This window comes from Miniopterus natalensis, chromosome 7 (genome assembly GCF_054644295.1).
Source record: "Miniopterus natalensis isolate mMinNat1 chromosome 7, mMinNat1.hap1, whole genome shotgun sequence".
Lineage (NCBI taxonomy): Eukaryota > Metazoa > Chordata > Mammalia > Chiroptera > Miniopteridae > Miniopterus > Miniopterus natalensis.
This window is the reverse complement of record NC_142087.1, coordinates 67,387,373-67,402,343: the sequence shown is the minus strand read 5'-3', so window position 1 is coordinate 67,402,343 and position 14,971 is coordinate 67,387,373. Positions and strand designations below refer to the sequence as shown.

The following is a 14,971-nucleotide window of genomic DNA, read 5'->3' as shown; positions in this document are numbered from 1 at the left end:
TGTTACATATAAATGTATAATACTCCTAACTGCATGTTCAAAGATGCTACACACCCAAAGTTTGTAAGAAAAATATCAGTGGCATAAACGAGGTGGTAAAAATAACAAGAAATTACAGTAAAGAAAAAAGTTTAAGGCCCCTATGAGTAAGAGGGGGAGCTTTGTTGAAGGTGGGGAGAGGACAGGGAAACAAATACCACCATCCTCCGGTCCCCAGGCCCCTTCTCACACTGGCAGAAGGTAATTAAAACGTATCATTAGTCAGCCAACATATGAAAGATGAATTTGACTTAGATGGTTTAGGAGAGTCACTGTATAATGTGTATATATTTAAACTTTATACAAGTCCAGTATATAAAAGCTAGTCCTGCCTAGCTTATAAGAGAATTCAAGAAATTTACACCCCAAAGGAACACAGTGATATTTCCTTCCAGCATGGAAATATGCTAGTTCTTATTTTCAAGATTCCTTTGATACACTAGGTCCTCTTCATTTCTATACAAATTTTCAAATCAGCTTGTAAATTTCTGCAGAAAAGCCTGCTGCAATTATGACTGCAGCTGCATCAAATTCACGTATCAGTTTGGAGAGCACTGATTCCTCAAGTTTTGGTGAAATATCACTGGTGCAAAACTGCATTCTAAACCCACGGATACTTCTTAGAGGGATTTAAGGCCAAAGTAGCATGCCTGGCTTTTTAACTTCAGTCAACAACAATGAAAATAATAATTGAAGGAACACTGAGCTCACAATTAGAACTGTACTCAAGTCCTGGCCCTTGTATGCGACCTTAAAAAACTTACCCGTCTGGGTCTCAGCTTCCCCACCTGTAAAAGATGCACAAAAACACCCTCCTTCCAGAAAGCTGTCAAAAAGATTAAAAGAAAGCAAATATGTAAGGCAACTAGTAAAATACCTAGCACATGGCAGATGCTCAGTAAATATTAACCCTAAACACCCCACAAACCCTGGCCCTTCTTCACACTCTGCTTCCACATCTACCGGTTTCTTCCAGCGCCCCCACTTAATATTTAATAAAGTTGAACTTCTCAGCAGGTTAATATCTTTCATTGACTTTCTGCCACAATATACAAGTGCCACTGTGTATGTCTGTCAAACACAATTCTATTCTCTGCAAACAAGACAATTCAGTTCTGCATCACTTTATCAAAAATAACACTACAAACTCCCTTTCCAGTACTTAAGGTAGTTTTCAAGTTAAATCCTGACCTCATAACAATAGTCAGTATACATTCTGGAGCAGATTTCCCAAGTCTCCGTTTTGTGCCTGCATCGTGGTATTACAACAGTAGATAAAACAAAAGCAATTCAACCATCCAGTAGTGCTTACATACATGCAAACAGCATTCACAGAGTGTGGTACAGGAGAAACCCTGAGACCACGAGTCATAGGTAAAGACATAAAAGATGAACTTCCTAATCTGGCTTCCTTGGTCCAGGAAGGGTCCTGGAAGAAATGATGAGTGGGAATGAGCAGGGATTAGCCAAGGAAGAGGCACATGGAGCTACAGTTCTAGGCCCCAGTTCTTCCTGGTCAGTAACACTACTAGGGTGGGCATTCCCAGCAAAAAGGAAGAATATCGAGGCCAGAACCAACAGGTCAACATGCAACAACTGTAAAGGACTTGGCAGGACAGACATCTTAAGGAATTTGGAGTTCACCCTGACAGCAACGTGAAACAGGCCAAGTGATTTAAACCTGACTCTTACTACCCAAACAGAGGGCCCGGCTGGTGTGGCTCAGCGGTTGAGCATCAACCTAGGATCCAGGAGATTGCGGTTCAATTCTGGGTCAGGGCACATGCCCGTGTTGCAGGATGATCCCCAGAAGGGGATGTGCAGGAGGCAGCCGGTCAATGACTCCTTCTCATCATTGATGTTTCTCTCTCTCTCCCTCTCCCTTCCTCTCTCTGAAATCAATAAAAACATATTTTAAAAAAAGAAAAGAAACGTGGGAGGAACCAAGCACGAGGGGTAGAAGGAAAGTGAGAACGTGAATGAGGTAGAAGAGGGACAGAGGCATAATCTGGTCTTAGACAAATTACAGCTCAGAAAATATTTTCACAAAATGGCACCAGAGAATTCAACAAAAGGTGTTCCATATGAATGGCAAGAAATCACTCATCCTTCACCTGTATCGGTAAGCTGAGTCACTGCGAAAGTTGGTGGAATATGGGCCTACCTCCTGCTGTTTTGCTTTTGCTTCTAACCTTTAAGAGGTTGCAAAAGAAAGTCTTTTGTAATTGACAAAAAAAGTAATCTAGTAATGTAGGGAAGTATAGCTCATTATCATGTTACAGATTTTTATTCTGGTGGATATTTAGATTCATTAGCGACTCTCTCAAGATCACACTGTAAACTGATCTCAGAGCTCATAGGCATAAGCAGACCTCTTGTTCCTAATGAATAAGTACTGGTCACTATTCTACATTATCTTCATTTGTCACACAATTCTATTTACCAGAAAACTTCATTCTCCAGTCAATCTGGTTAATCAAGATTTCACTAAAACACATTACTCAAAGGAAAGTACAGTGTAGTATTTATGGGCAAAATGACATGCTGCCGCCTGGCTCAGTGGCACTTGGGGAAAGGTAGAGGGGAATGGGGGTAAGAGGTATTAGAAGTGATGAAGAAGGAACAGGATCGTAAGTGTGATTAACAGTATTTGTCCACATGCTCCTTAGGAATACAGGACTTATCACCCCAGCTGCTGAGAACTCTGGGTCATCAGCCCCATGAAGGATTGCCCCAGCCAAAGGGAGACATCTTGTACAAGCTCTTGCAGCCTTCCAGTGGGACGGTCCACATCCAATGACCGATCAATTTGGGGGACATAAAAGCTAGGCCCCCTCCTATCAATTCAGGATAGCTCCAGAAGGGTCATTCATTCCATCCTCAGAACTGCCCCCAGAGCCCACTGAAGCTACACTGAGACATCACAGCTCATCTTTTCTTTCAAGCCAAACCTGCCTCCTTTCCTTTCTTTCCCTGGGTGTAGTAAGAGCACCCCCCAAAAAAACCTGAGTGCTAATCCCCACCTCAGAGTCTGCTCTCTGGAGAACCCAAACTCATTTTAAGTGTTGAAGCTCTTTTTAGTACAAGAGTATTCATTACATTATTCTATTTCTATATGTTTGAAAATTTCTCTAAATGTTAAAAGGTACATGAAAAGAACTTCTATGCCCATCAATCAGGGATTAGTAAAATGAATTATGACAGAGCCTTACAATGGAACACTGCATATAAAATATGAAATAATCTCCAAAATACATAGTGGGAGAGAAAGGTGTGTAAAATACACTCCCATTTTGGGTTTTAAAAGGGGGGTACATATGTATCTACACACATCTATACACACATCTATACACATACAACATTTGTAATAATTCTGTAATGATACCAACTTTTTTTTAAAAAAACAGTAATAATGACTACCTCTGAAAAGGGAGAGTAAGAGAGGTATGAGACTGGACTGAGTGGGAATCCTAATTCTCAGGATAAATCCTTTGGTTTTAAGGTCCCCCCCCACACACACACTTTGGGTATTTCATTGTATTCAAAAAGATAGTTCAATAAATAAAGGAATAAGTACAATGGCCCCGATTCACCAGGTTCTTTTGTTTTAAAGATGCACATACGCACACAACATGAAGTTTTAAAAAACATATAGCTTCAACAAGAATCTATCCTTAACCCCTATACGTAGACATTTTTCTGAATCCTCTGAAAACAACCTACATATATGATGACAATTCACCCCAACTACTTTAAAATACAGAGCTTAAAAATAAGAACATTCTCCTTCGTGAACATAAGAGCATTATCACCATCACCATCATCAATAGCATAATTCTCGAATAGCATCTACAATCCAGGTCAGGTTCACATTACTGATTGTCAAAAAAAGAAGAGTCTGTGATAACTTTTTAAACCAGCAAGTGAAATACTCAAGTTTTACAAACTGCATTTAATTATGTCTTCAGTTGTTAGATTTATAACAGTCCCGCCTCATTTTTCTTCACATTAACTTTAAAAAAACAAAACAGATTGGTCTACATTTTAGATTTGTTTTAATTTTTTATGATACCATTAACCTTGTTCCTCTATCGTTTTTCCTACAAACGGGGAGTTGGATCTAAAGGCATCATTAGGTTCGAGGGAGACATTCTGGCGAGAATGCTTCATAGTGATGACACACAAATCGCAGGGCACCAGCACAGCAGGCGTGCTAACGCCCCGCGGTCCTGCACCACCTGACCAAGGCAGGGGCTGCCAGCTCTTCCACCATAACGACTTTTTCCCCTTTAAAACTATCAGTAACCTATGGAGTGACACTCTGATAAGCCCATCCTGTTCTGCACTATCCCATGGTACTGGTATCCCATGTGATTTCTAAAAGCTATAAAACAGTTAAGATTACATATGAAAAATCTAGCATCAGGTGGATGTTAATTTCTCTCTATTGCTTTTCTAATTCTCAAATGCAAAAGCAAGATGTATTTCTATCCCAGAACACAGGCATTTTTACAGGAGAGTCAATGTCATCTTGGGCTGTGTATTTCCTGTGCCCCAGGCAGGACTCCTGAGAATCGTAGACAAAAACAAATTCAAATCCTCTCTCCTGAGAACGGTCACACATGAAGAAGAGTGGGCCTACACTGCCCATCTACCAACAGGGAATATGAGAAGCAGGGACTACACACTACATGGCTAAATATATTTGCCACAGATGCAATGAAAGAAGAAAGAAAAGTTGTTAAAGGCTTATTCAGATTCTCAGAGAACATTCCAACATCATTTGTCAAACTAGTGTGTTTAAGTCAAATTCATAGGATGATGTAAAGGAAGTGACTGTTAAGATTACAAATTTTCACCCGGCTGGCATGGCTCAGTGGTTGAGCGTCAACCCATGAACCAAGAGGTCACCAACTCGATTCCCAGTCAGGGCACATGCCAGGGTTGTGGGCTCGATTCCCAGCAGGGAGCATGCAGGAGGCAGATGATTGATGTTTCTATCTCTTTCCCCCTCTCTCTTCCTCTCTCTCTAAAATCAATAAAAGCATATTTTAAAACAAAGGTAACAAATTTGTTTGTGCTTTTGCTACCATTTTATTGAAGACTTGGAAAAAACTGACTCAGATAATGAAAACTGTTATAATGCAATGAGATAGATAGGTCATAAAATGTCCTGAAGAAATTACTGAGCTGCTTCCTCAGAACAAAGGCTTTCTGGAGTTAAAGAGTCGTGCGGTGAGGTGGATGTGGGGTGGAGGGGGTTAATGAGGGAAAAAGGGGACATCTGTAATACTTTCAACAATAAGATAAAAAAATTTAAAATAAAAGCATGTAACATGAAAGAAAAAAGAATTGTGGGGGACACAACCTTCTGAACACAAAACTTGTCATTAAATTGACAAGATTATACTTTCTTATTTAGGTGGCAAGAAATCTGTTCCCAATGAACTTGGCATTTTAGGACTGCTTTGTAAAAGGAAGTTCCAGTATTCAGTTTCAAAAGGACATGTGGAACGAGCAGATGGCAACAGAAGACTACACTTATTTCTTATTGCTAAGCCAGCCCTGAGCACATGAAAGTCAGGTTTTGAAGCACTGGAGAGCTATGTGGTCAAAAATAAATCAGAGTTTTTAAAATGATTCATAGATTTTAAGGCATAATGAATCATGTTTAAAATTTCTGCAGCTGCCATTAGGGTGTCTGAACTCTTCTTATGCTCCAACCATCATCAACCTGCCTCCATTTCAAGAGTTACTGCTTAAGCTAAAAGTAAACTAGCCCCTACATTTTTAAAAAAATATATCTTTATTGATTTCAGAGAGAGGAAAGGAGAGGGAGAGAGAGAGACAGAAACACCCATGATGAGAGAGTCATTGATGGGCTGCCTCCTGCACGCCCCCAACTGGGGATCGAGCCTGCAACCCGGGCATGTGCCCCGACCGGGAATCGAACCCTGATTACCTGGATCCTAGGTCGACGCTCAACCTCTGAGCCACGCCCGGCCGGTCTAGCCCCTACATTTTAGGGAGAACAGATCCCATTTGGTAGAACCAGCTTCAGCTTTATCCCTGACCCACCTCTATTCTCAGCTGCCTTTCCAACCATTCCCACCTCTTCCCTTCCCATCGCCATCAAAATTCTAACTTGAGCAGTGAAGTTTCTCATTGTCCATAAGTGACACTGCCCAGAAGCAGAAACAAACACGCTTTCCCGTACTGGACGTCGAATCCGTCACAGTGTCCAGGGACCAGGAGGTGTGCTGGCTAAGTGTGAAGCTCCGACGATCACACTGCCTCGGGAAGGCCCCGGCGTCCCCATCACCAGCTGTAAGCCTTGAGGAAACAACCTCCTTCCAAGTCACATGTGCAGCAGTCCCCCCTCCTCCCACACAGACGAGAGGAAAACGTTCTGCCGGCTCAGAACTGCCGTTGACAAGGTCCCCAATCACACGCCACTAGGAAGCCCAATGTCAGACCCTACTCCACATCTCCTGGGACCCAGCAGCAGCGCCTGGCACAGTTCATACCTCGTCTTCCTCGAAACGCTTCTTCACTTGGCCTCCACGTCTTCACGGCTTCCTGCTACTCCTCTGGCTTTAATCTCCATTTTCCCTTTTTTTTTTAACCTTTAAATGTTGCCTTCTCTTCTCTGGCAACCATCCCTCCCTCCCTCTCTCCCTCAACGATCTCTCCAATTCTCAGAGCTTTACATATCATCTACAGGTATCAACATCTATTTCAACAAAGCCCCAAATTGTGGCTTGGGGCTCTCTTCTGAACTCCAGTCTCACGCACCCGATTTCCTATTTAATATCTACATCTGGATAGCTAATAAACTTCTCAAATTTGACGGGTTCAAAAATGAGTCCCTGGTCGTCTGCCCCAAACTGGCTCCTCCCCATAATCTTCTCCACCTCAGCTAATGGCAACTCCATCTGTAAGTGCCAGAGGCCAAAATCCTAGAATCACCCTTGACACTTCTCCCACACACACATTCCACATCCCAGTCCCTCGGGAAACTCTACTGCCGATACCCTCAAAGCATATCCAGACCCAGTGGCTCCCTGACATCTCCACCACAACCCGCCCATTCCAGGTCGCCAGCATCTCCCACTAGGCACAGCACGACGGCCTCCTAGCTGGTCTCCATTCCCAGCCTTGTTCCCTTACAGTCTCGACATAACATGAAGAGTGATGCTATTAAAATAAAGTCACTCCACGTCACACATCCACTCAGAATCTCCCTGTGGCTTCCGGCCCCACTCCGAGTAGAAGAAAAACCACACAACTGCTTCACTCATGAAGGAGGCTGACCTCTCCCTCGCGTACTCTTCCCCATCCACTCTGGTTCTTGGTTTTCTTCGAAGGCACCGGGCAGGGTCCCATTCTAGAACAGTGCTTCCCAGACTTCCTCCGTGCACACTGCCTTACCTCCTGCAGGCGTCTGCTAGAATGTCATCTCAGCGAGGCTTTTCCCGACCATGATAAATTGCAAAACCCACCATTCCAACAGTACTTTATTATATTTCTACAGAATACTTATGATCATCTAACATACCAAATTTTCTAATTTCTTGCTTGTCTCTGCCACTACGATGACATAAGCTCCATGAAGGTGATGATTTAGTTTGTTTTGTTCTATACTGTATTCCCAGGGCCTAGGACTCCTGCCACATATGAGGCACCCAAATATTTGTTGAATAAATGAACAAAGTAATGAATGAAATATATTTGTCTTGGTTTAAAAAAAAAGTTGTACCCATCAGCAAAATACATCTTGGTTTTACATGCTTTGTTTTCCACAGAAGAGTTTTCTATAATAATGTTAACAATTAATGTCTCCTTAATCAAATGTATTAACATACTGATTGTTTTTCCCCAGCTGAAGGTTTTGCTGATATTCTAGCCTCTTTTATTCTATCTGTGATACAAACACTGCAAGACGGATCTTAGGACTGACGAAGCACATTAGCTGACATGGTTTATTTTAACTACTCACTACTAGCTCCACTCACTAAGGCCTGATAATGAATCCCAAAACTTTTTAAAACTAAGTAAAGTGATATTTTATTAGTGAAAAGGCAGTCAAATAAATGACCTGAATGTGAGGACAGGAGGTAACTGGCACACTCCACGAATCTGTTACCACTGACATATACGAGCTACCAGCATACAGAGCAATATACATGTGCTAAACACTAGTAAAATATCGTCAATGACCTTGAAAGTTATAAATTACACTTGCTAAGCTGAATGGGAGACAGTGGTTAAAAAATCATGAATTTCCAGTAATTTACTATTCTAAAAGAGCCTACAAAATATAAGCCTTATCACTTCTAAAATTTTCTCCATCCTGAACGGACCAGTGCCCTACGTTTTATTGTTCCACCATTTTATTGTTCCACTATCCCAAGCAAACATCAGTCAAAAAAATCTACATTTTCATTAAATATCACCAAAACATAATGGAAAAGATGTCTAATGTTAGTTAAAATATTTAATATTTTTTTAGTATAGTATGTTCTTTAATAGAAAAGAAATTAAAATTCCCCTTGGACAAGGACTTTCTGAATGCAGTAATGATGCAGGTCTTCTCCCAACAAAATCTTTGTGCAAAGTTGCTTTAAGTATCAGATACAGATCAAGACAAACGAACCACATGCAAGGAGTTCAATTTTTAAGCGAACATCACTGTTGCAGTATCTGTAAGTAGGAACACAAGGTATCTGCTTACTGATGACAGGATTTCACGAAGTGATACATAAACTCTCAGTCGGTTCTGCCGATGATCAATGGCACGCATACACAGGGGCGGGCAGAGTTGGCTTACAGTTGTGAGTATGTCAAACACAGAGTTTATTCATGTATTATTATTTATTTATTGTAAACCTACCCTTGGCCACCCCTGTATGTAAGATTGCTAACTCTTTATAAAGTGCAACAACGAGATGGGCAAAACGGGAACAGAACTTACAGGCCTCACTAACCCCGTACTCTAACCGTGAAGTTTATCTGTCCCAACAAATAAAACACGTGTCACAGAGAAATGTAACAGATAAACCCACGGATAAAGTCACTACCTAGTTCCAGGCCTAACTCTACAAGCACTAAAATAATTTCAAAACTTCCACTATGAACTTTGAGCTTTTGCATGAGGACAGACCATCAGGGACCAAGGGCAGGAGCTCCTCTCTGTAAGTCAGCTCCCCTCTGGCTGGGAGAGCGCATTTTCCTTTCCACCAAAGACTGAAGGCTGTTTCCCAGACTGCCCTGAGATACAAAAAAAAAAAAAGTGTTTCAGAACCGTAGAACAGGCTGGAGCAAAGCAACACAGAGCGGAGCAGGGTGGAGCGACCGGACTGGGGCCAGCAGAGCTGCCTTGACCCAGGGCTGCCTCCAGCCCCGCTGCTTCACAGTCGAGCTGGAACACTGCTGAACTGTTCCACAATCCTGCTGCTCCCACAGCTGAGCTGCCTGCACTGAATAAAACAGTTTCCTTCACCACACCCCAAATTGGGGATTCCTGTTGGTGTTGAATTGGCACCAATTACCATCGACTGACATCCTTAGGTGATTTCATCATTGTGTGAACATCATAGAGTGCAAACACAGGTGGTACAGCCTACTGCACACCGAGGCTACATGGTATAGCTTATTGCTCCATAGGGGAGAAAAGTAATTTCCCTCTATCCTTCAGGGTTCTTGGCTAAGACATCCCTGTACTAAAAGACAGATTAGCAGGAGAAAAACAAACAAAAGTTTAATAACATGTGTACCTCCTGCGTACATGAAAGAGACTCATGAACTCTGAGTAACTCCCAAAATCTTCAGCAAAAAAGATGTTGAGCCCGGCCAGGCGTAGCTTAGCGGTTGAGCATCGACCTAGGATCCAGGAGATCAAGGTTTGATTCCTGGTCAGGGCACATGCCTGGGTTGCGGGCTCGATCCCCAATTAGGGGTGTGCAGGAAGCAGCCGATCAATGACTCTCTCATCATGGATGTTTCTCTCTCTCTCTCTCTCCCTCTCCTTCCTCTCTGAAATCAATAAAGATATATTTTTTAAAAAAATGTTGAGGGTGGGGAGCCAATTATGAGAAGCCACAAGGAAAACAACAATAAACAGGGGTAAGGTTGTTCTGCAGGTTTAGCAACACTGTCTTCTGCAATGATAAGAGTTTCTACAGAAAAGGTCATGCCCAGCTTTCAGTGAGGGAAAAACACATACAAGTGTAACCATCAAAGGGTAACTTCTCCTTGGATTTCAGAACTTCTCCCCTATCAGCTGTTTCTTAAAACTAACCAGCCTAAAATAATCCTTATGGCAAAGAGACATATTTGGCGGTGACAAATTCTGTTCCCCTATATCTCCTAGGCTACAAACCTATACAACACGTCACTGTACTAAATACTGTAGGCAACTGTAACACGGCAGTAAGTATTGATGCAACGCCCTGCACTACGGCATTATGACGGCTACGGCATCATTAGGCAATAGGAATTTTTCAGCTGCATTATAATCTTACAGGACCATCATTATACACATAGTCCACTGACTGAAACATCGTTTCACAGTGCATGACTGTAAAAAGACAGAATCTGGATGTGTTAAAGACCCATCAATTTAAAAGAAAACTATGAAGTTAGTACATAAAATAGGAGAGTAACTTTGAAACATAGAGATGGGGAAAAACTTCTTAAACAAAACCCCCAAAACAAAAATCCTAAGTCAAAAAAATTGTTTAAATTTGATTATATCACAACTATAGATTATAAACAAATGACAGAATAGGAGCAGATGCACTTGTAATATTTAAAGGCACCCCTGCAGATCAACAAGGAAAGGACTATAACCTCCAGTTGAAAACGGGGAAAGGGGTGAACAGGCAATTCTATACAAGGGAGAAGCCCGAAAGATAAAATGCACATGAAGAAAGGCTCAGTCTCCTTAGGCATGGTGAAATGTAATTTAAAATGAGTTTTTACTGTGTTATCTATTAGTCTGGTGGGGATATAAGGACATAGAAACTCTCATGAACTGCTTACAGGAGTACAGGCCCTTGCAGCTTGTTGGAACACCCCCTGGCAGTCTTTACATAAAATATGTGCGTAAATAACCTATGATCCAGAAATCACACTCCTGGATATAAATCTCAAAGAAAACATCATAGAGGTCTACAGGTATGTTTATCATTGTATTGTCGATAGTGGTAGGAAAATTAAAGTAAATGTGGGCATCCACAAATGGGAGAGCAGACATAAAATATAGTAGATATACATTGTGAAATACTGTGTAGTAGTTAGAAGCAATAGACAGAGACACGAACAGATCTTTAAAACACAATAGGGAGAAAAAAATTAATGAGATATAGAGAATGATATCCTCTCTATAAATTGAAAATGTGGGCACCCAAAACAACATACATTAATGACACATACAAACAGAAGGATACACAGCACACATATTAGAACGGTTGCTTATGGGTTTGGTAGCCAAGGGAATGGAGTGAGAACTGGAAATAAAAGACAATGAATAAAAAAATTAAATTAAAAAAGAGACAAACAAACAGGAGACACTCCTTGAAGAGCCCAGTGATGATCACTGAATCGAGAAAGATTAACTGAATCCTCTCTCTGCACCTGAAGTCCAAAACAAACTTCAAGGAATCACACCAAACATAGAGCAAACCACTAAAGCTAAGTATCATCTTACCCTTATCATGCCAAAGGCACAAGACCAGCTCACTATCAAAGTGTTCAGTGTTAATACTGTTACATAGATAAATCCCCCCTCTTCCTTTAGTTCAAAACAGAACTTATATCCAAGATAAAAATAAAATTATAAAATTGACACAAGGCTCACTACCTCAAATTTTAAGTTCCCACAGTGATACCCAAATACGGCAAAGCCCAGTTCCTTTGATTTACCTAATTATCAAGATCTTTTAAAATGTAGCTACAGGTGGCAATAAGAAACAATAAAGTGTATTCTCTAGTTTTGCTGTTAAGTAGGGCTCTGGGGCATTTAAAAAATGAAGATAGACATTGAAACAAATGAATTTCTCCACCATAACCTATAATTGAAGTTAACAAGGCATTTTCTACTTACACTGTTCCATTTTTCCAATCTGAAAGAACCACGACCTGTTATTTGGGATGAAATCAAGGCAGTTTTTGATTCTTCCTACTAATTTCAACACATCACTTTCACTTTTAAACTCCCCTCCATCCTGTCACAAGTTTCTTATAAAGCAAGAACATTTGTGTGCGTGTGACAAAATTTCAAAAAACTCAGTCAATTCTTCATACAGCTGGTGATTTTTGTCATCTTCACCACGAAGACCTAAGCAATTAACACCTGAAGGAGTCACAGCTTGTCTTTCTTGGCTCCCAGGAAATGCTACTGTGCAAGCCAGCTGCAGCTCATGCACAGCATCGACAGCAACAACGCAACTGTAGCTACCGCTGTTGCAAACTCTGAGAGCCAGCAGAGTCTGCCTAGCCCTCGAGACACTGGCAGAGCAGGTGAATCAAAACTTGAAAACGCAATTTTGGAATCAAAGGCAGGGTAGTGCCGACTGCAAACTCGTCGCTTGGGAACGCTGCCTCCCGTTTGCGAGAGGGCGTCGCAGGCATCCTCTCCCACCGAGTCCTAGCGCATCTCAAAGATGCAACTCAAGCAGGCGTCTCAACACCGCAGGCAAGGACACGCTCAAGAGGAATGCCGGTGGGTAAGGGGGGACCCTATGGATCCCCCAAATAAGCACATGGCCGGAAAACACTGTCCGTGACCAGCCCACCCATCATCACTAAGCGCCTCGCCCCGTTTAGACTGCCACTGAGAGCAGAGCGATCCCATCTCACCACCAAAGCCAGTGTCGCCAGAAACGATGTCACTTACCAGGCCAGGGCGCCCCAAAGACCCGCAGGCAAGACCCCGACTTCGCTATGGGCCTGAACCTCAGGTGCAGCCCAGCAGGGAGCTTCCCGCAGCAGAGCTCCGACAGCCGGCGCCGCCCCCGGAGGGAGCGGGCTGTGACCCCTGACCCCCGGGCCCCTTGACCTCCACGTCGTGGGCACATCCCGCTCCGGCGATCCCCCTGGGGAGGCTCGAAAGCCCGCTCCCTACCTGTCACAGCTTCATCTCCAGCCCTGATGCAGTCTGTCGGATCACCCGTAGACGCCCCGGCAAAGGAGCACAAGGCAAGGACGCATCTAAGCCGACTGCGGGTGGGAAAAAGCTCTGGGGCCGCCACCCCCCGCGCAGCTGCCGTCTCCCCGACCTGGGCTGCGGGGAGCCGCTTCTGCCAACCACGGCCGCGGGCGCTGCGGTAAATCAGCTGACGCCGGCCGCCACTGCCGTGACTTCGCAGCAACTGTCGCAAAAAAACGAGAGGGAGGGAAATGCTCAACGTTTCCATACACGCCGGGCCTAAGCTGGAACCATGGAGACGGAACGGAAGTGAAGGGGTCAAGTGTGGGCAAGGAGCGCCGCGGCTGCCATTTTGGTTATGGGAAGTGTGGTCTAGGCTCCCTTCTCGCCTCGCATGCCCACGCTGGGAGGACCAAGATGGAAGGCAGCGTGAAGTGGCGAGGGTAGGTGTTGGTTCCTTGTGACCGGGACCTGGCACGTGGACTCTTCTGCCTCCACGACTCGGACCGAGAGCCTGGAAAGTGTTAGGCCCGCAACTTGGTTACTGATTTCCTCCGGCGCCCAGATCGAGCGGTGGCGCACCACAGAGGGCCCGGCGGGGGAAGCGCCGCGCTACTGGGGGGAGGGGGCCTGGCCGGGCCCGCGCTGCCGCGGGGGCGAGAGGGAGGCGGGCTCGCGCCGCGCGGGCGGCACGGCGGCGGCGCCGGGGCGGCGTCCCCAGGGTCCCGGCGCCGCCCGCCTCCCGGGCACCGGGCCGCTTCCCTTCACTCCCCCGACTCCTCCGCAGACAGAATGGGCACCGTAACCTCAGGGCTGCCTGCAGGTTGAACGAGCTCTACAGATGTTAATGTCCCCTCCTGCTGCCTTTTCCTCCGAAATATTTGTGGAATGAATGAATGAATGGAGAATGAATGAAGGAATGAATGAATGAAGAATGAATGAATGAATGAATGAATGAATGAATGAATGAATGGTAGCCAGGGGAAAACCGGGGCCATTCTGATGGCCAGTGGTCAGTTCTGTTAAAAAGATAGAAAATATTTTCATCCCACGGCTTAGTTTTTCTTTTATAATCTCATCAATTGACCTAGGGGACAAAGTAAGAATTGTGTTGCAGCCTCCAAAGTATCCGCCGGGGAGCTTGTTACGGTGAAGTTTCCGAGTCAGTCGATCCTGAACCCTCGGCGGGTTCAGCGGCGCCCGAGGGTCCCCGTTTCTAGGAAGCTCCCAGGTGCTGCCGTGACTGTGGGGCTTGGGTCGCACCTTAAGGAGCAAAATGCGATCGCACAGGCCCGAAGCTGGGGCTGGGGGCTGAGAGCAGGGCAGGAACTACCGCTTCAGGCAGGGTAAGGTCCTAGCCGATCTGCCAAAAAGAGGGGTAAGTGTTGGTTTGGGCAAAAGGCTTTAATTCAACAGTTTATTATTGAAGGTAGAGTTTCTTATTTCCTGCAAATGGCAACCTTTTCTCTCCCCTCCTCCCCAGCTTAGGCGTCCTCCCAACGCCAGGTCGCCGACCCGTCAGTGTCCTGGATGGCAGACCCCCTGTTCTTTCACTAGGCCATGCGGCATCCTTTAGGCCCTCTGGTGTTTTCTTTCTTTTTTTTTTTCTTTTAAATTTTTATTGATTTTAGAGAGAGAGGGGAAGGGAGAAGGGGTGGGGCGGGGAGGGAGAGAAACATAGATTTGCTGTTCCGATTAGTCGTTTGTGTATTTACTGGTAGCTTCCTGTATGCGCCCTGAACCTGCAACCTTGGGGTACCGGGAGGACACTAACCAGCGGAG

General features: G+C 44.2%; 1 protein-coding gene across 1 annotated transcript in view; it reads right to left on the bottom strand.

The window, feature by feature from the left end:
* WDR7 (WD repeat domain 7) overlaps positions 1–13,299 on the bottom strand; it is a 273,398-nt gene extending 260,099 nt beyond the window's left edge. Inside the window, exon 1 of the mRNA XM_016223510.2 lies at positions 13,166–13,299. The gene's annotated coding sequence lies outside the window, so the exon portion shown is untranslated. The remainder of the gene's footprint in view (positions 1–13,165) is intronic.
* Between the last annotated feature and the right edge of the window lie 1,672 nt (positions 13,300–14,971).